This window comes from Arvicanthis niloticus, chromosome 2 (assembly GCF_011762505.2).
Source record: "Arvicanthis niloticus isolate mArvNil1 chromosome 2, mArvNil1.pat.X, whole genome shotgun sequence".
Taxonomy (NCBI): domain Eukaryota; kingdom Metazoa; phylum Chordata; class Mammalia; order Rodentia; family Muridae; genus Arvicanthis; species Arvicanthis niloticus.
Window position 1 is genome coordinate 15,750,742 of NC_047659.1, and position 23,817 is coordinate 15,774,558.

At 41.1% G+C, this 23,817-nt stretch overlaps 1 protein-coding gene across 1 annotated transcript in view; it reads right to left on the bottom strand.

Moving 5' to 3' along the window:
- Positions 1 to 12,492, bottom strand: part of Strbp (spermatid perinuclear RNA binding protein) — a 133,304-nt gene extending 120,812 nt beyond the window's left edge. Inside the window, exon 1 of the mRNA XM_076928659.1 lies at positions 12,470 to 12,492. The gene's annotated coding sequence lies outside the window, so the exon portion shown is untranslated. The remainder of the gene's footprint in view (positions 1 to 12,469) is intronic.
- Positions 12,493 to 23,817: the final 11,325 nt, after the last annotated feature.

Genomic DNA, 23,817 nt, shown 5'->3' on the forward strand with positions numbered 1-23,817 from the left:
CAGCTTGCCAGGCAGAGGCAGGTATCTCTGAGTTTGAGGCTACCCCCAGTCTACAGAGCCAGGACAGCCAGGATTACTTACACACTTTTACACACACACACACACACACACGTCTTGAAAAGAAACAGAAAGACAGATTTAAAAATGAAGAACACTAAACAAACCCAAACAAACCACATAGCACAACTTAATTCAACACATCCAGGAAGCAATGGGTATGTAATGAAATCTCAGGGATTCTACAAGGGTTTTACCAAGTAATATAGACACATCTTTTTTGCCTTTAATTGTGCCTGTGACTTTACTGAAAGTGTTTTTGATTTTTAGGTTTGTTGGGAATAAGAGATGGGGGATCTAATCATGCTATATAAATTATTGACTTAAAAAAGATTGTCAGGCCAGAATTTTTTATTTTAATAAATGCTATAATGTAACAAATATCTGAGTTATAAATTGCTTAAAATATTAAATAAGGTCATTTTTAAATATGTGTACTCTTTTTACAAGTTCAGAACAACCACAAATTATGGGGCTACAAACCACCAGTTTTTCTAAGGAAAATTGTAGCCTATAAAATACTGGCTGGCTGCCAGTACAAATGAGTTTTTTCCTCAAGCTTTGTAAACCACAATAGTCTTTCAAATGTGACTATAACCATATACCATATTATTCAATCAAGAGGCAAAGCTACTAGATGGCAATGCTTGGCCTAAAAAATATCTGTATAAGCCTACAAAATGCTCCTTACAAATACTTCATGCTGTCACTTTTGAAAAAAGATCTCAAATTTTTTAAATTACTATTTTACAACAATTTTCCTAAGTAATTAAGTACCTTTATAACTTTTTTGAAATCAGTGTTAGGAGCCAATGAGAAGGCTCAGTGGATGTACATACAAGCAGACGTGACAACCTAAGTTCAATCACTGAAACCAACATAGTGACGGGAGAGAACCAACTACCAAATGTCGTTCTCTGACTTCCACAAGAGCATCTATACACAAGTAGAGATGTAGAGATGGACAGATGGATAGACAGATAATGTAAAAAAAAAGTCAATGTAAAGAAAGCTTTGGGATTCAGTTATTGATGTTTTTTTAACAGAGAAAAAAGCCACCATCCAAAATGTCCCCACATACAGCTATTCCTCAAAAACAGCAAAAATTCCATTACAATCCAAAAAATATTTCCTTCAATCTACTGCCTAAGTAAAAAAAGTAAAAGATGATCCTGAAAACAGAGCAGAATATATTTAATTCCAAGTTCTACTTTTGTTGTTATCTCTCTGAAGTAATCTGTACAGCTAACTATTCTACACCTCAATGTGATCATTTATTACACAGAAATACTTTTGTTACTTCATGGTGAGGTTTATCCCACAGATATACAAAGCAGCCGGGCAGTGGTGGCGCAAGCCTTTAATCCCAGCACTTGGGAGGCAGGGGCAGGCGGACTTCTGAGTTCGAGGACAGCCAATGCTATACAGAGAAACCCTGTCTCGAAAAACAAAACAAAGCAAAACAAACAAAAAAAAAAAAAAAAAACAATATACACAAAGCAGATTAGAAGTCTACATGTCTTCTGTAAATAGTGTATCAGAGATAATACTGATCTGAAAAAAAAAACTATAACAGCCCCTGAGTGTTTTCTAATGCTAGGCTATTGTATGTTAGTTTCCTCCATCCTTTGGAGAAGCTCTTTAAACAGGGAAAGTAAACAACTCAAAATAGCCTCATGATGTCCCTGAAACTGACCAGATTCACTAGGCCCCTCCCCGCCAGATTAAGCAAAAAAAAAAAAATTGAAAGCAGACTCTCTGAGAAGCAAAGCTGCAAACTCTTGAGACCAGACCAGCTGCCTCAAAGTAGCAGAAACCAGCTGAGCTACCTAGATGAGGTGTAGACAAGAGTTACTTGGAAAGGATACTATCAAACCTACTGAGTTATCTATAGGTTGTGCAATGTGCTCTAGGTTCCCAGCTTTTGTGAACCGTCACCTGTGCTGGGGTGGGCTTTGATGATGCAGTTGTCCCTGAGTCATTTCTGCTCCTGTAAGTAACATCAATAAAGCCCACTGGTTCACCAAGCTGGACTTTGATGGTATCTGTACTTTGATCTGTTTTGTATATATTTTGTAAATAAATAATATTTAAAAAAAAAAAAAAAAACTAATGCATGGGCTCAGCTGTTAAGATCACTGACCATTATTACAGAGGATCTAAGTTAAGTTCCCAATACTAACATGTTGGTTCACAACTGCCTACAATTCCAGTTCCAAGGGATCCTATGCCTTCTTGTGGCCTCTGTGGACTTATGAATGTACAAGGACATGAACTCCAGAAGGCTCACATACATACATATTTTTAAAAATAAGTCTTAAAAGCCTATTATCTGTCAAATACTAGATAGTATTAAAATATCTAAAATTGTATGAGAAACTACCCTTTTCTAGCTACTTATCTAAGGTAAATTGTTCATCTTCAACCAAAACAGATTAAACACAGAAGTAGATCTTCTATTAAGCTATACTAAATTAAAATGTAAAAATCAACAGCTACTTTTCTCAATTTTCTTCTAGGTTGATCCTTTTTTTTTTTCTTTGCAGTCACCATAGCTGCTGCCGCCACCCACCACCAATGGCATTTTTTAAATTAGTAAAACAGGAACTAAAAAGACCTCAGTAATTGAGAGTATTTACTGCAACTATGAGGACTTAAATCTGGATCCCAACACTCACATCAGGATGCTCACAACTGTCATTAACTCCAATTCTTGGTGATCCAACAGCCTCCATAGACATATAAGTACATGCATACACTCCTAAGTGCACACAAATTTTAATTATTCATTTATAAAATGGAAATAATTTCCAGTATATACTTTCTAGATATCAATAAATAATAAAACATATAAACAAAAGATCTTTAAGATCCTCAACTTTTTAAGAGTATAAAAGGGTCCAAAAAAAGCTTGAATCCAGACATGGTAGTACATGAGAGGCAGTCAGATCTCTGTGAGTTCAAGGTCAACTAGGTCTACATAGCAAGTTCCAGAACAGCTATATAGTAACTCTTGTCTCCAAAAATATAGATAAAAAATAATTAAAAATAAATTAAAATTTAAAAAATATATACACACATACACAAACAAAACAGCAATGTCAGCCAGGTGGTAATGATGCACACCTTTAATCCCAGAACTTTGTGGAGGCAGAGGCAGGCAGACCTCTGTGGGTTTGAGGCCAGCCTGGTCTACAAAGCTAGTCCTAGGACAGCAAAGGCTATACAGAGAAACCCTGTCTTAGGAAGGAGGGAGGGAGACAGACAGACAGACATATATGTTGGCACCATATTTGGGAGCAGTTGATAAAGATTTTTGACCATTTTGCAGTAAGCAGTGTCCTACTCCAATCAACCAACAACTCAAATTTTCAGTGAAAGGCTTTGACATATAAAAGCATGGTCATTGATCCTATTTCATAAAGATAACAATCACTTAGCCATATGACCTGTTCTGAGTAATCAAAAAAAAAAAAAAGAAAGAAAAAGAAAGACCAGACAGCACTTACTGAGCTCTGATCAAATGCCTGCCTGGCACTGTGCTACATTTACATTAATCTCTCCATTCTCAGGACCCCACAAAGTAGCACAGAGCAGAAAACAGACTCAGATTTACTTGCCAAGGGCCACAGGGAATAAGCAGCAGAATCTTGACTTAAAATCAAGTCTGTTTGACTCCAGAGTCCAAGCTTTCAACTTTTACTAGTTACCTTCACTGTACTGAAATCAGTATAGATTCTAAAAATCGGACCTTCACTTACTATGTCCTTGACCAACCCACAACTTCTTGAGCCAGCTTTCTCATCAACAAGATAAGAGGGTTAGTCTAGTTGATCTCCAAAGTCCCCTCCACAGCTAATATTCTTAGACTGATTCTTCATAACCTCCACCCCGCAGTTATAAAAAAGCCTTTGGTATGTTTTGCTGAACTAAATAAAAATTTATGAAAATAATATTAATGAGAAAATTAACAGGATATAGCTTTCCATAGTTTATCATTAATCATCATCACAAGATAGATTAGCATGAAGTATATACTTTTCATTCACTCCAAACAACTAAACGTTCCTTCTTTTGCATAAGACCGGGTATCCTTGGGGCTGGAGAGATGCCTCAGCTGTTAAGATCACTAGCTGTTCTTACAGATAACATGGTTCAATTCCCAACATCCACATGGGAGTTAACAACTGTATATAACTCCAGTTTCAGGGGTCTTGACATCCTCTTCAGGAGGTGACACTCAGGAGGCAGAGGCAGGTGGATCTCTGAGTTCAAGGCTAGCATGACCTACATAGCAAGTTACAGACCAACCAGGGATACATAATGAGACACTGTCTAGAAACATCCAACTTAAATAAGCAAACAAAAAGAATGTTATACAACTACTATAAAAAGAAAGAAAGAAAGAAAGAAAGAAAGAAAGAAAGAAAAGAAAAGAAAAGAAAAGAAAAGAAAAGAAAAGAAAAGAAAAGGACCAAAGCCTGTCTCTACATTTTTTTCTGGTTCTTCTTCCTACATCAAATTGAAAAAAGTAGTGTGTAATGTTTGAGCCAAGTTATAAGGGCATTTTTAATTTTTTAAATAAAAAGCTTAAAAGCATGAAATGCATTTATGGAGCTATCTACTATATGGATATTAGCAAACACAAAAGGTCACAGTCAAAAATCTATACTACTTTGGGTAACTATCAATACACTTAAACACATAACATTTGCCCAGCTGCTGCTGCTGCTTTAGCTCATATTGTTATGCCAGCAAAACCTTTTTTAAAGCAACTTCAGAGTTAGAGAGGTGGCTCTGTAGTTAAGAGCACTTGTTGCTCTTGAAGAGGATCCCAATTCAATTCCATACACATGATGGTTCTCATAACAATCCATAACTCCAATTCCAGGTATGCACATGGTATGTATATACATATATCTGCAAGCAAATACACACATAAAATTAATCAAATCTTAAGGAAAAGAAAATCTATCCAAAGGATCTAGAAAGCTCTTACATCCTTTTTCACCCCAAACCCTGTATACTGAAACATATTACACAAATGCCTATTTCTGAGGGGTGACTTATCAAGGAGTTTCAGAAGAATAGGTGAAAACAAGCCTACCAAAAGTTATTTTTAAGGGTGAAAAAATGGCTCAGTGGTTAAAAGCACTTACTGCTCTATAGAGGACCAGAGTTCGGTTCCTAAAACCTTTCTCGGGCAACTCACAACTCTCCTATAACTCCAGTTCCAAGAGATCCAACACCCTCACCTGGCCTTCAGGGGCATGTGCTGACACAACATTTTTTTTTTTTTTCTTTTTAAGTTCTTGCCAGACATGGTGGTGCAAGTCTTGAATAATAGTATTCAGGAGATAGAAGCAGGAGGATCTCTGAGTTAAAGGCCAATAGGACTACATATCGAGACTATCTTTTAGAAAAAGAAAAGGAAAAGAAAAAGGAAAAGGAGAAGGGGAAGAAGGGGGAAGGGGAGGAAGGGGGGAAAGGGAAGAGGAGAAGGGGGAAAGGAAAGGAAGGGGGAAGGGGAAGAAGGGGGAAGGGGAAGGGGAAGAATGGGGAAGGGGAAGAGGAAGGGGAAGAAGGGGGAAGGGGAAGAAGGAGGGAAAGGGGAAGGGGAAGAAGGAGGAAAGGGGAAGGGAAGGGGAAGAAGAAGGGGAAAGGGAAGGGGAAGAAGGGGAAGAAGAAGAAGGGGAAGGGAAAGGGGAAGGGGAAAAGGGGGAAGGGGAAGGGGAAAAGGGGGAAGGGGAAGGGAAAAGGAAAAAGGAAAGGAGGAAGGGGGAAGAAGGAGGAAGGGGGAAGGAGGGAGGGAGGGAGAAGTTCTTTCAAATTTTAAAAATAAGAGAATTCTTAAAACACACATAAAACAAGGCTAGAAATGTTATTTTTAAAGTATTCAAAACACAATTTGAGGGCATGTCTAGTTGTGTATGTGTGTGTGTGTGTGTGTGTGTGTGTGAGAGAGAGAGAGAGAGAGAGAGAGAGAGAGAGAGAGAATATGTATGTGTGTTAGAGTGTTAAGAGTTTGTGTACACAAGTAACTGCAGGCAGTTGTGAGCCATCCAACACGGGCTGAAACTGAATTCAGATCCTCTGAAAAAACAAGCACTCTTAACTGCTGTTTCTCTTTCTAGCCCAAAGACTGTTTTTTAAAAATAGTTGTTTCTATTCTTCTTAGGAACTACAATTCTTTGAGGGATTAGGGAGGCTCATTTGGCAAAACACCTACCTTCTAAACGCAAGGATCTGAGTTCCATCCCTAGAACTCAGAGGAAAAAAAATGCTAGGTGTGTTGGCACTTGCATGCCATCTGAGCACTATGGAGAAAGAAATAGGCAGATAGATCCCAATGGTTAATAACTGGCCAGCTAGTCCTACCTAATTGGTGAGCTCTGGGCCAATAAGAAACCATCTTAGAGGAAGTGGATAAATCTCTTGATCCTATCTGAGGCCGTCCATCCTTAAGTCTATCCACATGTAAATAAATCTGGAAACAAGTTCCAATATGGTAAATCTACTCTAAGCAATCCATTTATAAACTTACTTAAGTTTATAACTTAAATAAGAGTCACTAGACATAAATGGGGCAAGGTGAATGTCTGCAAACAAACCTCAGACACTACATTACAAATTTCTTTTTTTTTTTTTTTGGTTTTTTGAGACAGGGTTTCTCTGTGTAGTCCTGGCTGTCCTGGAACTCACTTTGTAGACCAGGCTGGCCTCGAACTCAGATATCCCCCTGCCTCTGTCTCCCAAGTGCTGGGATTAAAGGCGTGCACCACCACCGCCCGGCCAAATTTCTTATTCCTATATTAATGACTAGTAAGAGTTCCAACAGCTGTTTCCTATATTGTTTTCCTTCCTGGTCTGAGGAGCTCCTAAGGCAAATACATAATCCTAAAACACTTCTTAATCCCCCATACAAGATGACTCCTCCATTTTTTTGGTTTTTGCCATCTCAGTCCCAGGTTTAGTAAAGAGACAACTTTTTGAGGCAGGTCCATATGGATTCAAATTCGGAAATTAAATCAATCAGGAGTTATTGAAGCTTTAGTTTTCTCCTTTGGGAAACAGTAATCATTTTCAAAGAGTAAATACTGAGAAATGCACAATGCATATCTGCTATCAGTATTAATATGACTGACTCTTCTATGAAGTTAATTTTTTACAAGTATAATACATTCACTATTAAGTAGCAAATGGAAGATTTTCTTTATTCCTTAAAAGCATCAGACATTAGCAGTAAAGCACCAAAAGTGGGTAATCTCTAATACAAAATTTCCAACAGTCCCTTTACTTTGCAAGATTGGCTTTTTCATGTTTGAAATAGGATCTCACTATGTAGTCCTGGCTAGCCTGAGCATGCTATACAGACCAAATTAACCTTGAACTCGGAGCCACCTGCCTCTGCCGCAAATGCTCTGGAATTTACAAGCATGTGTCATCATACCAGTTTTTTTTTCTTTTTAATAATTCCAATGGCTTAAACTGCTTTTTTTAACATCTTAAAATGATAGACATGTTTTCAAACTACATAACATAAAGTTTGCTTAGCCTTGTGAATGTACTAAATATATGTTAATTTTAAATGACTTTTCATGAAAAAATATTTACTGCTTTTCAACATTATCGGTGCTAGTGATATGATAATTCAAGATTTTCTGGTACAAATGTCTTTCTTTCTAACTTTTTTTTTCTTTTTTAAAACAAAGAAAATAGATTTATTTTAAAAAGGTAAAAACTCCTGAAAGTAAGAGAGACTTCGAGAAAAGAACACCCCTGGGTTACTACTCTGTATTTGTAAATCAGAAGCTTGGGCAAGGTAATGGGGGTAGAAGGACTCCAGGGTATCATAAATTTGAGGTCAGCCATGACTACATAAGTGAAACCCTGAGGAAGAAGAAAAAGGAAAAAAAAGGGAAGGGAGATAAAAAAAAAATAGGACAATCTACATCTTGCCTCTATTCTTCTACTAGCTTGGTAGTCCACTTTGGAATAGTTCTCTTAACCTCTATGGAACAAAGAAGGCTTTAAAAGTTCTCACAAAGAAAAAGGTTTAGGAGAGAAATGAATCATGCAGTAAGATCAAGGTCACCCTTCTAATGCAAATATTCAACTAATAAACTCAATAATGCCATTTCCCACTATTTAAAAATGCATTAACCAAAAGGCATCATTCAGTAGCTTATATTTTTATAGTGTCCTTATTAAGTATTCTTTTGCAAAAAAAAAAATTCCATTTTTATAAACATTTCCTGCTATAAAACTAAAAAGAACAGAAGTCTAAAAGAATCGTATTCTCTTCTTAAATGTACTTAAAACAAAAGCTAAATCCTCTGATATCTTCCAGTGTGTTTTAAGTATAGTTGTTCTAGAAATGTTTTGGCAACTAACACCTTAACTACCATTAATTAGGTTAGATGGCCTAATCTTTCCCAGTGTGATTCTATGTCCTAAGGGATTTTAAAAAGGGAGGTGGCTCAGCACATAAAAGCACTGCCACCAAGCCAGAAGACCTGAGTTCCTAAGTTCCAACCCCCCCAAGACCCACATAAGTAGAAGAATAGATTACTGTGTCCTCCAGCCTCCATATGCACACCATGCTTAAGGGCACCCATACATATGTACACATACATAAGTAAGCGTAATTTTTTTTTAATTTTTTTAGTTTAAAAGGAATATAGCCTATCATTCAAACTTTTTAATTCGAATAAGCAGTACCTTCATATTGACAAAGTAGTCAAGGATTCTCATCATCTGACTTCAAATACAACAGACACTACTTAGATATCTATAGCCAGAGAAGCAGCAGTAAAAAAGAGCTCAGAGTTATATCCAGCAGCTGAAAATATATGAACTGTTTTTATACTATGAAGCAAATCTGGAGCAGATTTAGTGAAACAAGTTGAACCACTGACCATTCAGGTAACTTGCAGAAACCTTCAAAATCAATTAGCTAGACTTATAACCTATCAATACACTTCAAAAAGATTAGGCAAAAATTGGAAATTTGGTCTGGGAAAAATTCATTTTAAGTTGTCAATTAAGCACATAAGTAAGCAGTGGTGGGGCATTCTCTTTAGTACCAGCACTCAGAAGAAGGCAGGTAGATATCTGTGAGTTCCAGTTCCAGGACAACCAGGGCTACAGAGAAACCCTGTCCTGAAGAGGAGGAGGAGGAGGAAGAAGAAGAGGAGGATGAGGAGGAGGAAGGAGGAGGAAGAAGAAGAGGAGGAGGAGAAGGAAGAGGATGAGGAGGAGGGAGGAGGAGGAGAAGAGGAGGAGGAGAAAAAAAAAAAGCACATCGTAAGTGGGAAATATCACACTAGCAGTGGGATATAAGAAGCCCAGAGTTCCTAGCTAAAGAAAAATTGGGCATTTAAAACCATGAGGTCAGAGGCTAAAGACATGGTTCAATGGTTAAGAGTACTCATTGGCTGCTCTTCCAGAGGATGCTGGTTCAATTCCAAAGCATCTTCTAACCTCCGAGGGCAAGGCATCCACCATGACAAATGCTGCTACTAGGTAAAATAAAAATTAAACTTGGGGACTAGAGAAACAGCTCAGTAGTTAAGAGTGGTTGCTACTCTTCCAGAGGCCCTGAGTTTGGTTCTCAGACCTTAACTTATATTGTACCTAATTTTTCCTTTAAAAGCAAACATTATAGCCAGACGGTGGTAGCACTCATCTTTAATCCAGCACTTGGGGCAAAGGCAGACAAAGCTCTAAGTTTAAGGACAGCCTAGTTTAATCTACATAGTGAGTTCTAGGACAGTCGGCTATATAATGAAATCCTATCTTTAAAAAAATAAAGTAAAAACATTGTATGTTTCATAACTTATAAATTTCTTGTTTTTAGATTTTATTATTTTATGTGTCTTGGTGTTTCTCCCACATGTATGTATGTTCCACATGTGTGCCCAGTGCCCTCTGAGTTTACAAAACAGCTTACTGGATTCCCCTGGCACTGGCATTTCAGATGGTAACCATCATGTGGGTGCTGGGAACCAAACCTAGATCCTCTCTCTGAAGAACAATTATTCTTAAAAGTTGAGCTTTCTCTCCCATCACAACAAGTACCTTCTTTAATCTCCACTCTAGCTATAAACTAGAGGATGTTTCAAGGCTACCCTGAATTATCAAGTGAGTTCCAGATTTGCTAAAATGAGACCTTGTCTCACTACAAAAAACAAAACAAAGGCCACAGCTAGGGAGATAGTTCATCAGGTAAAGGCCCTCATTGCTTCCAGATGACCTGAAAGCCTCAGCCCCTGAATGGTATGAGAGAAAGAGATTCCCCCCCCACCCATAAGTTGTCAGTCCTCTGACCTCAACACACCACTGTGGTACAAACACACACACACACACACACACACACACACACACACACACAGATAACCTTTTTTTAAAGTGACTGCCTCCATTCTAACTTTCAGAAATAAACCACTTACTATAAGGTTACAGCCTTACTATCTTAGAATGGACTTTTTTCAGTAAGGCTAACTAAACATAACCAAAGTCACAAAGTATAGTTGGTTTGGTTTTGGTTTGGTTTTTTTGTTTTGTTTTGTTTGTTTTGTGGGGAGAGGCTTGGAGGGGGGTAAGCTTTTTCTTTTTTGGTCTTTTTGAGACAGGTTTCTCTGTGTAGCCCTGGCTGTCCGGGAACTTGCTCTGTAGACCAGGTTGGCCTTGAACTCAGAGATCTCCTGCCTCTATCTCCATAGGTATGCACCACCACAGCACAGTTTCATAAACTATAGCTTTTATGACCAATCCATATAGGAAAGATATGTTCTTTACTCAACCCAGCATTATTGAGTCCTAAGAAATTTTAGGTCTGGCACAAAACATGCCTTAGAACCTAAATGCTTTCTGAATTAACCTAGCAAAGCAAGCTTAGTAACGGCATTCTAAAACAGGCATGGGGGTGGGGGGTATTGCAATGCTCCTTTTGGACAATAACTGATTAGCATGTCAACAGGACTAAGTTGATTAATTCATAAACAAATTTCTGATTTGCCCAACAAGATACTGCAAATGTGCAAAGCCTAGCATCTGGGAAATACAAAGAAGTTCTGCAGGTGCCATAACAAACTACATCCTATCCATGACCCAAAACACACCTCAGAAATTATACAACTTGCTGTAGAATTCTCATTTTTCATATGGAAATGAACCATGAAATCACACAATGCTGTAATAGAATCAACTATATCCTTTCAAGTTGTGCTTAAGTTAACTAGAGAAAGCAGGTGTATACAGTGTTTGTTATGTTAAAAGTAAGGGAGTGGGAAGCTGGAGAGATGGCTCAACGGTTAGGAACACTGGCTGCTCTTCCAAAGGTCATGAGTTCAATTCCCAGCTACCACATGGTGGCTCACAACCATCTGTAATTGGATCTGATGCCCTCTTCTGGTGTTTCATGGACAGTGTGCTTATCTACATTAAATAAATAAATAAATAAATAAATCTTTAAAAAAAAAAAAAGTAAGAGAACTTGAATCCTAAATAACAAAAATTTAGAGCTTCTTCCTTCATACAGCTGCACAATATATAAATAAAGTCTTCTGTAGAGCATGAATTGTACTTCCTAAACATAGTGTGCCTAACGAACTTGTAGGACAATAATTCAAATTAGGGATGAAAATGACCAGTCAGATTTTTTGATCAGGTCACTCTTCAGTATAAAAACTCAAAACTAGATTAAAATCAACAAGCTTTGGGCATAAACCATTTAATTGTTATAGCACCATTAATCTTATTTCCAGTGACATATAAATTTAATTTATATGTATAAATACCTCTAAATAAAGTTTCCTAAAATTAGAATATAAAGTTACTCATATCTACCTGTCAAAAAAGTTTTTAGGGTGGGAGAAATAGTTCAGCAGTTAAGAGCACTGGTTGCTCTTCCAGAGGTCCTGAGTTCAATTCCCAGCAACAACATGGTAGCTCACAACCTTCTATAATGGGATCTAACACTCTCTTCTGTCATGTAAATTGAGCACTCACATAGATAAATAAATTTAAAAATCTTTTAAAAAAAAGTTTTTTAAAGAGCTAACCCAATTTTAAAAAGCCAATCTTTCAAAACACAAATGAAAACAGAAGAGCAGTAAGATAAGTAACAAGTCCCACATGAGACAGTAAACCAGTGAAGAAATAGCTGGTACAGTAAGACTACTATTAAAGACAGATGTTACCACAATCAAAGCAAATTAATGTCTAATAAAACAATTCACTATTTATATGTTTGCTGTGGCAGTCTTGAGTAGGCTCTTTATAACTAATAAACCAAGGACAACACTGAAAAAGCTTTAAATTTTTACAAATTGCTCCCTTTTAAGCAGAACATACACTGTCCATCAATAAAGCTAAAGAGATGGCTCAACAGGTAAGATCAGATACATACTGCTCCTGCAATGGACCCAACTTCACTTGCCAGCACCCACTCTGTCACAACTGTCCAACTCCGGCTCCAGTGGATTCAATACTCTCCTCACCTCTGTACAACCTACACTCAAGACAGAGAGACAAACACACACACACACAATTACTTAAATTAATAAAGACAAAATAGGTTTTTTAAAAAGAAAAAGCTCTGAAACTAGGAAAGTACTGCTTCTAAAAATCATGTTTAGAAAGAATCTTGGACTTATGCTAGAACTCAACGTCTACAGCATGCTTCAATTACAGCAGAATTCAAATAAACAGTATATTCAACTGCAAAAGTAATGGAAGAAAGGTAACTACATAGTAGAACAACAATGACAAAAATAATTAAAAGACATCCCTGATGTGCATGAAATTCTCACCTCTAAGTTCCTAACAACAAACTTATTTAATGACAAAAAATTTTTGAGACAGGGTAATCATCCTAGAATTCACTATGCAGATAGATCAAGCTAGTCACTAACACAGAGATACCAAGTGCAGAGAATAAAGGAATGTGCCACCTCACCTGACTAATGACCAATCTATAAAGACCACAGGGGTAAAAGAAATAAGGAGCCAGTCAACGGGGCAAACCTTTAATCCCAAAAGGCAGGAGGAGGCAGATGTGTACAAGTTCAAGCCCAGCCTGGTCTACAGAATGAGTCCCAGAACAGCCAAGGCTACACAGAAAAACCCTGTCTCAAAACACCAAAAAGGAAGGGAGGGAGAGAGGGAGGGAGGGAGGGAGGGAGGGAGGGAGGGAGGGAGGGGCAGGCTACCTTCATATTAACCAAAGTCTAGTCTTCTAAGAACAGACTTTATAAGACTTAAACTTGTGACACATGCTTTATATATAATCCCAGCACCCAGGAGACAGAGGCAGGTGGATCTCTGTGAGATGGAGGCCAGCCAGGACTACACAGGGAGTCTTTAAAAAAAAAAAATAAAAACAGACAAACTTGTTTTCTATAAACACTTCAATACTCTTGGGAGGTAGATAAGGAGTCAGATTTCTGGAAAAGAAACAAGTACAGAGGGATTAAGTGTCTTGTCTAGCAAGTCATCAGTGAACATAAAACCAGGATTCAATTATTTAGTCTGCAAAATCTAAATAACCTACCTTTCTTTAAAGTACCTACAAATTATCACAAGACGCAGATTTTCACCCAACAATACATTTCATCAAAACACTATTTCAGAATTGAGTATTATGAGCAAGGAAATATTGCTTATCCCCCCCCCAAAAAAAATAACAACAATAAAATGAACAGGATGAACTTTAAAAAGTATTCATTAAGGTATGATGTGTGTAGCAGGTAGCAGGTGCGATGGCTTACGTCTATAACCTAGCAGGCAGGAGGGTGTTTCTTAAGTTTCAGGCCAGCCTAGGTGACATAAGGATTTCAAGGCTATCCTGTGCTACAAACAGAATGAGTCACTATCTCTAAAAAATGTGAAGGGGACAAAAAGAAAAAGCAGTGGCCATATTAGAAATTTTTCAAAGGTTACTCTACTCATCTCATGAACTTCTAACATAAGATACAGATCACTATTCAAATTTCGTGCCCAGGAGCAATGGGAGGGCAGATATGCTCACTATAATTATATTCTATATATGCATCAAATCTCTACAAACTCCAAGTTTCAATCAAAGGCATACTAAAATACACTTCCTTCCAAAAATAAAATCTTGTAACAATGCCTTCTGAACATTACTCCCTATGTTAAACATTTCAAATCTGGATTTTAAAAATCATTAACTTTTTATTTTTAAATACTTATAGTTAAGACTCAAACTATTACTTTAAAATTTGATGTTCTGTTCCTCTCACTATGTTTAGGCAAGATTCCTACTCACTCTTAAACTTGTTATTTGTTAAGTACAATGCCTACATGAAGATACTTCCCAATTGACAAAAGGATCAGCCCAGAAAGTGTCCAAAGCAGACCTTTTCTTTGAAATCATAGTAGTACTATATACTATATGAAGTTCATTGACTAGCAATTCAAGGTATTTCTATAACCAGATTAAATTTACTTTTTAGCAAGATCTGACGAGGCAGAAATTTCAACTGTCAAAAGGGAATTCACATTCCAGGGTTCTAGGAAACAGAGCTTACTATAAAACAGTCTCAAGGAAGTTTGCTTAATCTTCCCAATCAATCAATCAATGTCTGTCTGTCTCTCAGTCTCTCTGTCTGTCTGTCTCTCTGTCTCTCTCTCTCTCTCTCTCTCTCTCTCTCTCTCTCTCTCTCTCTCACACACTTCTAACATAAGATACAGATCACTAAAGGATAGAAGACACTGAAATGTCTGTGTTCAAACTCCTAAAGTTTAGTTCCAATTAACCTGGCAAACTGATGGTGGCCTTATGTCTACCCATCTCCTGAGTGTCTTCTCTCATTTAAAACTAACATTACATATACCATATCAAAGCAAACCCAAATACATAAGAACCTAAAAGCCTCAGCTAGTTTACTTTAATTACTTGGGGAAAAAAAAAAAAAAAGCTGACAATCCAGTGTTGGTTATTAACATTTTAAAGGTTAGAATCCAAGGCTCTATATCTGCCACTTTTAGAAGCTTACATTATTTTTGTCAGCCTGTAGCATGAGACTTGGATATTACATCATGCAATGCCTGAATACTGTCCCATTACCCAGGAAGCTTCTGGGTACCTGAGACACTGCACACCAAAGTATCCTTCCTCTTTGAGTTCATGATATTACTGGCTTCTGGGAATTGCTCTCAGGCAACTTCACAAAGGCATCTACTATGCACCTACTGTAATTCCATTTTCTTTACCTTGTGGATGTATTCTTCACAATGTATAGCCACTTGTCTATCCAGTCAACAAAGCTAAGTGAATACACACCACACACTACCCAACTTGAAAGTGGGTGGTCATCTCTCCCTTATTCCTTTCCCATTCACTTGTTGCAGATCTAAAAGTGGGATTCATCATTCCTTTGATCCTAAAAGAATTAACTTGAAGATATGGTACACAATTGAATGTCCTTTACTCTCTGTTAATAACAGTCTAGGATCCACATCCTGTGTCCATTGTCCCAAATTTCTAGTTCCTCTAAGCCTGAAAGTAATCCTCTCTAGTTTTCTCCTCCCATTCGACATCTGCACTGTACACTTTATTATCTCTCAGTGACCTAATAATTTTGGACTCTTTACAGTCTTTTGGGTTTTGTTGTTGTTTGCTTGCTTGTCTTTGTTTTGTTTTTTGAGACAGTGTTTGTGTGGCCCTAGCTGTCCTAGAACTCAAAAGGCTGCCCTCTAACTCAGAGCTCTACCTGCCTCTGCATCTCAAGCACTGGGATTAAAGGCGTTCGGCAACCATCACTGCCCTTTAATGTCTTAAAACTGTAAACCTCCAATCTTTCCTTACACTTCCACACCTTGAATCTTCCAAACTCTTCGGTAATCTACTTCTGAACCCTCCCCGACAGTCACTTCCTGCTTCAAACACAAGCATCCTACTTCCCTCACCACACCAACTCCATACAACTGTCCCTTCTAATCACAGCCGTGAGTCCATAAATGCCTACACCTTATCCTTTCCTTCAGTATAGGCACTATTCATTCCTTCACATTCTTTACTACAAAACACCCTTCCTTCTGTCCCCTGCCTACTCCCTTCACTTCTTCCTCTACACCCTACTACTGATTTCCCTTCAACATACCCCACTTCCATCTTCCTCCTCATTCCCAACTTCTCTCCACACCTCCTGCCCTGGGAATATTTCCATCCATTTTTCCCTACACCTTACATAAACATTTTCCCCCCACTCTCCATCCTGGCACAGACCCCATCCCTTTCTAGGTGCTCCCAACCTAAGGTTCCCTCTTCTGCCGTTGCCCACTAGTATTTTTCACACAAACACCTTCCATTTCACTCACTTCTGCTGCCCTTTTACTGCTACACACACCTCCTGCCTTGACACCTTTCTCCACCCAATCTAACACCTCCACTTAACCTCCTTGTCCCCATTTCTCTCCTAAAGCCTTCAAACTCAGTCCCTGTGTCAACCACTTCTCCTCCCATTAGCTCCATCTTCCTCTCCCCTGAATACAGGGCAAATATCAAGCCTTTTTTCCCCTAGCTTGTCAACCCCTTCCTGGCTCCCTCCAAACCTCCCAGCCAGATACACTAGGGAACTCCTGGCGTTCTGGGCACACAGACATCTCCTGCCTGAATACCCTCAATTTCACCCGCCACCATTTGAGAGAACCCCCTGCCCAGACACTCCTTCCCTCTGTCTTTTGGGGTTCAGCCTGCCCGTCACACTCCCAGCTACGGACCCCTCCTCCGCCATTTCCCTTCAGGCGTCCGGTGGCCTTCCCGCTGCCTGCCCCATTCCCTGCCCCTCACACACAGCGCTAACCAGGGCATCTGCTCCTTCCATTTCTGCCTAGAGGTGCCCATCTTGTCCCTCCCTCCACCACCTCACTTGCCCCTACCGGCCCCAAATCCCCCCTACACACCGGTCCGAACCCCCAAACGGAACGTCCTCTTTCCCTCTCGAGCCCGACCTAGGCCCCCATGGGTCCCCCAGGCCTGCCCTTGAGGCCCTAGTCACTGTGGGGCCGGGTCCCTCAACGCTCTCTAGTCCCCCAAATCTGCCCACACCCTGTGCCCGCCCCCCGAGCCTCTCCCCGGCTCTTGCCCGCAACGTCCTCCAGCACCTGCCCCGAGCCCGGAACCCTCCCACCTCCCCAGAGCTCGCGCCCCATACGCTGCCCACGCCCTCGGGAGGTGCAGGGCCGGGACCCGCGACCCCGACCCCGAAAGCAAGCAAGGCGGCCCGCAGTCCTGACGCGGACCGGCCAGGTACCGCGGCGGCGGCCACAATGCTCAAGCCGCGGGGCTGGGATTGCGCGGCGCTCCTCGCCTCAGCAGCCGCCGCCGCTGCTAAGGACGCACAACAAACAATGCGGGGCCCGGGCAGGCTCCGCCAACTGCCTCAACCGCCGCCTCAACCGCCGCCCGCCCGGGACGGCCCGCCGCGCAGGCGCCGGCCCCGCCGCAGCCTACCCGCGCCGCCGCGCTCCGCCCGCGTCCGCTCCCCGCTCCCGCTCCGCCGCCGCCGCCACCTCGTCCGCCCGCGTCTCCGGCTCCTCAACACAGCGGCGGCGGCTGCGGCGGCTGCTGCCTTGGTGGCGCTCGCGGATCCGAGCTCGGCTTCGGCAGCGACCGCGGCGGCGGCGGCGAGCACGTGACGCCGTCGAGTACGCCCATTGGCCGATCCAGGGGGCGGGCCCCGCGGCTGCTGGGGAACGGAAAGCCCGCCCCATCGCCCTCCGCGCGGCCCCTGCACGCGCACCCTGCCGCACCTGAGAGCTCTGGCCAGCGCCCGCCGCCGCCGCGCCGCGCTGCCGCCTGCGTCAACTGCGCACCTGGGAGCGCGCAGGGCGCTCAGGCCCGCGGCCGCCGCCTGCACCTGCGAGGCCGCTTACGTAAACTGCGTCCCGCCCACCTCGCGGCGCCTTGCCCGGGCCGCAACCGCACCTGAGCCCCGCTGTGCCCGCAGCGTAAGGGTTGCTGGGCGGAGGCCAACTGCTGAAAACAGCTAAGGGCGCAGAAACTTCGTAACTGTGGGTTCTGAGAGCCGCTCCCAGCCGCAATGAGAGCCGGCCTCCCCAGGTTCTGCGCCCCGGTGCGGGATGCTTTCCCAGCCCCAGCCCCAGCCCCAGCCTTTACGCTAACGGAGTAAGCGCCGCAATGCCTCCCGGGTGGAGGAGGGGCGGGCAGTACCTTGGCTGGGTAAAAGACTCGGATTCCTTGATTCGCTCCCCCTCCCACTTGCCGGTTGTGTGACCTTGGCCAAGTTACAGAACCGCTCGAGCTTCAGTTTCCACTTCACAGAAACTAAAACAGTAATTCCTATTTAAGAGCCGTTGGGCAGATGGCATAAAACAATAGATATGAATTTTCCTGGCACATAGCAAACACTAAACAGAAATCAAAATCTCTCCCTACTCCACCATTAATGGCCCGGGAAATCCTTTCCCTCCTTATTTCCCTCCTTAGGACTGGAGTAGACACCTACCCTGCCCACTTTGTTCCGGCGGTGGTACTGGGGAAGAAATAAAGGTTCAAGTTTTATTTTACAGCTCTTGGCTAGCATCTTTTTAGTGCCTAGCATTCTCCCAGCCCGTTCAGCCCCTACTGCGTATGTGTTGCATGCGCCACACTGTACAGGGTGCTAGAATGCACTGAAGAATAAGTCAAGGTCCTTAGCCTAAAACGAATTCCTAGCAAAGAACCTGACCACTTAATTCGAGTAGACAGTGGGGGACTGACCTCCCGCACTCCCCCTGGTAGAAATATTAACAGCTCTGAAGTAGGAATGATGCTCAATGATACTTGCCTGACATGGACAGGGACCAGGGTCTCATCCACAGCACCACCAAAAAATATGACCTCTGTACTTTATTCATAGAAGATTATGTTAATACTTAGAGTTTAAAAGCTTTGGCAGAATGGCCATCAACTTCAGGGCATACACACTTCCCTTCAGGCCAACATGACCCTTACGGAACAACAAAACTGTCCTTTCCAAGCTATCCCCACACAGTTCTGTAACACCTTCTACGCTTCCAGAAGTCTATGCTAAGCCCCAGATCACTATGTCTGATTGGCAGCTTCTTCTAGCCTTCTGGAAACCTGGTTGTTCTATCAGTTCAAACAGGAGCTCTGTCTGGAGGTCCTTGGCTGCCCTCAGACACAGGTCTAGACTCTCCCTGCTTGGGCATCACCCAGTTCAACAATGCATTGTTATGTCACTGAGCTGTAAATTTAGCTCAGTCTCTTCTCTGGATTGTAAGCATCTTGAGGAAAGGTTCATCCCTCTGCCTGAGTAAGTTAGGAAGGACCACGTACCCAAGAGATGAGATCATTAGAGCTGGGTTTTACAGTAGAAAAGGAAGTCTGCCAAGGGAGAAGAGATGCTGCAGTACAGGATCCAGGTCTGCTGCACACTAGCTGTGTGACCTTGGCAGATCTAGGTCTTAGTGCCCTCATCTGTCAAATCAAACATAATTTTGCATACTTCAGAGTACTGTTACAAGGAGTCAGTGAGACTACGTTTAACTTATGTGGCCTTTAGAAATCTACTACTTATAGATTATATTGCCCTTTTTTTTTTTTCAAGTAGGAAGAATACGTGGCATGAAGGATTCAATAGTATCTCTTATTTCGATTCTTATTGGACTTACAACTCCAAACACTCAGGACAAAAATGAGCAAGTAAGCTAGATGTCTCAGCAGGTATAGGTGTTGCTGCCCAGCCTGACAACAGAATTGAATCCCAGAACCCACATGGTATAAGGAAAGGCCTCACAAGTTATCCTCAAACCTACTTCCACAGGAGTGATCTGCACATGTGTGCCAGCATTCATACATGCAAGGCATAAAAATAAAAAATAGAAATGTTTAAAAAAAATAGTAAGGCATTGAAAAACAAGCAAATGATACAAAAGTAAGGAGAGTGTAAAAGTTCACGATTAAGTGACCATCACATTCTCTGTCCCTGACTTCACTCTATCTGCTACCTTGCAGAGAAAATTTTGTCATGTCTCACATATGTCCAGAGAAAGATGAAAGTTATAACCAGATGCGGTGATACCCACTTGCAATCCTAACATTTGGAAAGCTGGCAAGGTTAATCCCAGCACTTGGGAGGCAGAGGCAGGCGGATTTCTGAGTTCGAGGCCAGCCTGGTCTACAAAGTGAGTTCCAGGACAGCCAGGACTACACAGAGAAACCCTATTTCAAAAAACAAAAAATAAAATAAAAAGAAAGAAAGAAAGAAAGAAAGAAAGAAAGAAAGAAAGAAAGAAAGAAAGCTGGCAAGGAAGGATCGGAACCTCAAAGCTAGACTCTGCTACATAGAGAATTGTTGGCCAGCCTGGGCTATGTGAAACTGTCTTAGGGGTGAGGTGTGGCTCAGCTGTAGAATTCGTGCCTAGCTGCTTGCCTAGCACATACATGAAGTCCTGGGTTCCATCCACAGGACTGCTTAAAGCAAGCCTGTAATCCTAGCAAACGACAGGTAGAGCCAGGAAGATCAGGATTTCAATGTCATCCACAGGTATTTGACAAGATCAGAGACTGAAGGCAACTGGGCTACATGAGAGACCTGGGTGGTGGTAGTGGTGGTAGTTTTGTTGTTCTTACTCACATTGTTTTGTTGGTATGTTTTGGGTTTGTTTGTTTTGTTTTCCAATACAGGGTTTCTCTGTCCAGTCCTGGCTGTTCGGGAACTCTCTCTGTAGAGAAGGCTGACCTCGGAGATTCTGCCTCCCAGGTTTTATGTTTTTTAAGGAAAGAAGAAAAAAGAAGGTTACAAACAGCTCGTGTGTCTATGAAATGTATATTTGCATAGATAAAACACCAGAAGTATTAAACATCAATCACTACTGAATTTGCCTAGAAAAAATAGAATTGGATGTAAAAGCAGAGAACTTTACTTCCACATTGCCTTACTTAATTTAAGTAAATATTTTCAAATTATGTATGTGTATATATAGCTTTGTGTGAGTATGTGCAATGAGTGATGAGTGGAGGTGCCCAGAGAGACTAAAGTGTCAGAGCCCTTGGAGTTGGAGTTACAAGCAGTTGTAAGCTGCCCACTGTGGTTGCTGGAAACGAAACTCAGCTCCTCTGCAAGGGCAGCACCTGCTCTTAACCACTGAACACCTCTCTAGCTCCTGCTTTTAATTTTTTTTTTCTGCTTTAAACTCTTGAAGAATACAAACAGCCAGGCATTGGTGGACCACACTTTAATCCCAGCACTTGGAACGCAGAAGCAGGTGGATTTCTTTGAGTTTGAGGTCATCTGGTCTACAGAGAGACTTCCAGGACAGCTAGTATTAAAAAAAAAAAAAAAGTCTCCAGAGAAAAAAGGGGGATTATTGTATACTGTCTGCATGGGTGTTTACCATTTAGTATAAATGTTGTTTGTTGTCCTTGTTACTTTGTTGTTGTTTTTAATACAAGGTGTCACTATGTAACTCTAGCTGGCCTGAACTCATAGAGAGCCACCTGCCTTTGCCTTCCAGTGCTGGGATGAGAGTGAGGGGCCTGTACCGCCACTCCTGACTTAATACATCCTTTTGTTGGTGTATTCTTCTTTTGTACTTTTCTGCATAATGTTGTAGCTTAAGAATCATTTAATTAAACTACACTCCCTATAGTGGGTAATATGTTCCTCCCTGTATTTCCATTATTATAAACAGTGGGAAGATAATGGATGTTGTAACATCCTAAAGCTTAGACTACTTCATAATCACACATAAGCTCAAGGAGCAGCATTGCTGGTTTCAGCCATTCTCAGCTCAAATACTAACTGAGATCTGATGTGGAGGAACCCCTAGAGGTTTGTTTTTTGTTTTTTTTTTTGTTTTTTTTTTTAAAGGAAGCAAACAACTATGCTGTTCCCATCCTTATCAGAGGGAAGACACAAATAAATATATTTTTAATTTTTTTTAAAGGAGGAGTAGATGGACTCCAGTCTAACTTCCAGACACATACTTGATCCAGAAGACACTGAAAGATGACACTACAGCCAGGAAAAAAAAAAAAATCCAGAGCAATGCAATCCAAGAGATATAGCTATTTTAATTTAACATATATAAAAGTAAATAAAATGCTGGTCTAGGGGATGTTATATCTCAGTGGGTAGAGTGCTTACATAGCATACAGAAAGTCCTGGGTTCGATCCCCACCACAGCATAAAACCAAGCAGTATATAGCTTATGCCTGTAATCCCAGAGTTTGGGGGGTAGAAGCAGAAGGATCAAGAGTTCAAGGTTGTTCTTGGTTATATAACAAGTTCCAGGCCAGCCTGGGTTACTTGAGACCCTGTCTAAAAACAGAAAAAAGAAAGAAAAAGAAAGAAAGAAAGAAAGAGAGGTGGAGGAAGAGGAGAAATTTTAAACTAGAAAAGCACTAGGCACAGTTAAAGTTCTCCACAAGCAGGTCAGCACTGACCCAAAGGCTCAGTAACAACTTAGCAATAACAAATAACAGCCACACCTCACTTGTTTAGGACCTTCAAAAGCCCTTGTCCTGGTGGACCGAGGAAGGTCTAGCCATCTCTAATCTCTCTTCACCACTCCTGTCTTCCTTCTCTTCTTTTACAAAATCAGATGCTGAACAACAGCCAGGTCTCTCTCTGGCGCCTGGATGCCCCCCTTTCCTACTCTCCAAGGGACACCACTCCATAGCTTGTCCCTCTTTGATGTGGCCAATCTCTCTCTCTCTCCTGGATTCTTTCCATTATTAAACAATCCCTTTCATTGTTTTTTGTTTTGTTTTGTTTTGTTTTAATGAAACAAGATCTCCAGGTCATTCATGTGCATGCTACAGCCTGAGAAGCACTGGCCCAAATGCAACAAGGACAGATACAGATCAAATGAGGCCTCCAGTGCCTAGGTACAATTGCTGCTGCTGACAAGAAGCTCCAAAATGGTAAATAACCCCTGGTGCAATCCAAACAAAACCAGGTACAATCTTCATTCACTTTGCATAGTGTTTGCCTTTCTGGAATAGTAAATCATGCTGAAATGAACTTTGTTCATTTGAAAACTAGAGTGAGTTGTTCCCCTTAGATAATTACCTAGTAAATGTTCCCCTGCATAAGTATGCAAAAGTCATGCAATGTTATTCACACACACTGTAGGACATCAAGCATCTTAGGCTTCCTTCCACTTTAATAAATGTCATTGTGACTACCCAGCTTCATCACAATGTCTAGAAGCTACAACCAAGAATCCAGAGCTCCTGGCTATCATCCAAGTGGCTACCTGGAACTTATCTGGATGTCTGCTATGTTTCTGTTAATTGTTCCTAACTATTGAATCTTTCCCCTAAACCCAAACCCATGTCAGTTCCCTAATAGAGGTCATGGTAACGACTGAGCTTGAATAAGCCATAGACTGTAGGCCCTATGTGAACAGAATTTATTGTTTTCTCTTTCCATATTCCCTTAGAGATACATCCTGCATTATCCATATAACAAATACCTGTTGGACTAATGTGTTACAAAAGTTACCTACTTATCTATCTAGCTATCTATCTATTTATTTATTGGGGTTTTTTTTTTCAAGATAGGCTTTTTCTTTGTAGTTTAAGCTATCCTGGAACTTGCTCTGTAGTCTGGGCTGGCCTCAAACTCCAAATTCTGCCTCTTAAGTGTTGGCATTAAAGGTATACATTATCACATATGCAGATGCATTCCTTGGGGGGGGGGGGAGAATGACAAACTGATTTCAAGAGAGAAGAATCTACAAGAATAAACCAGGGACTTG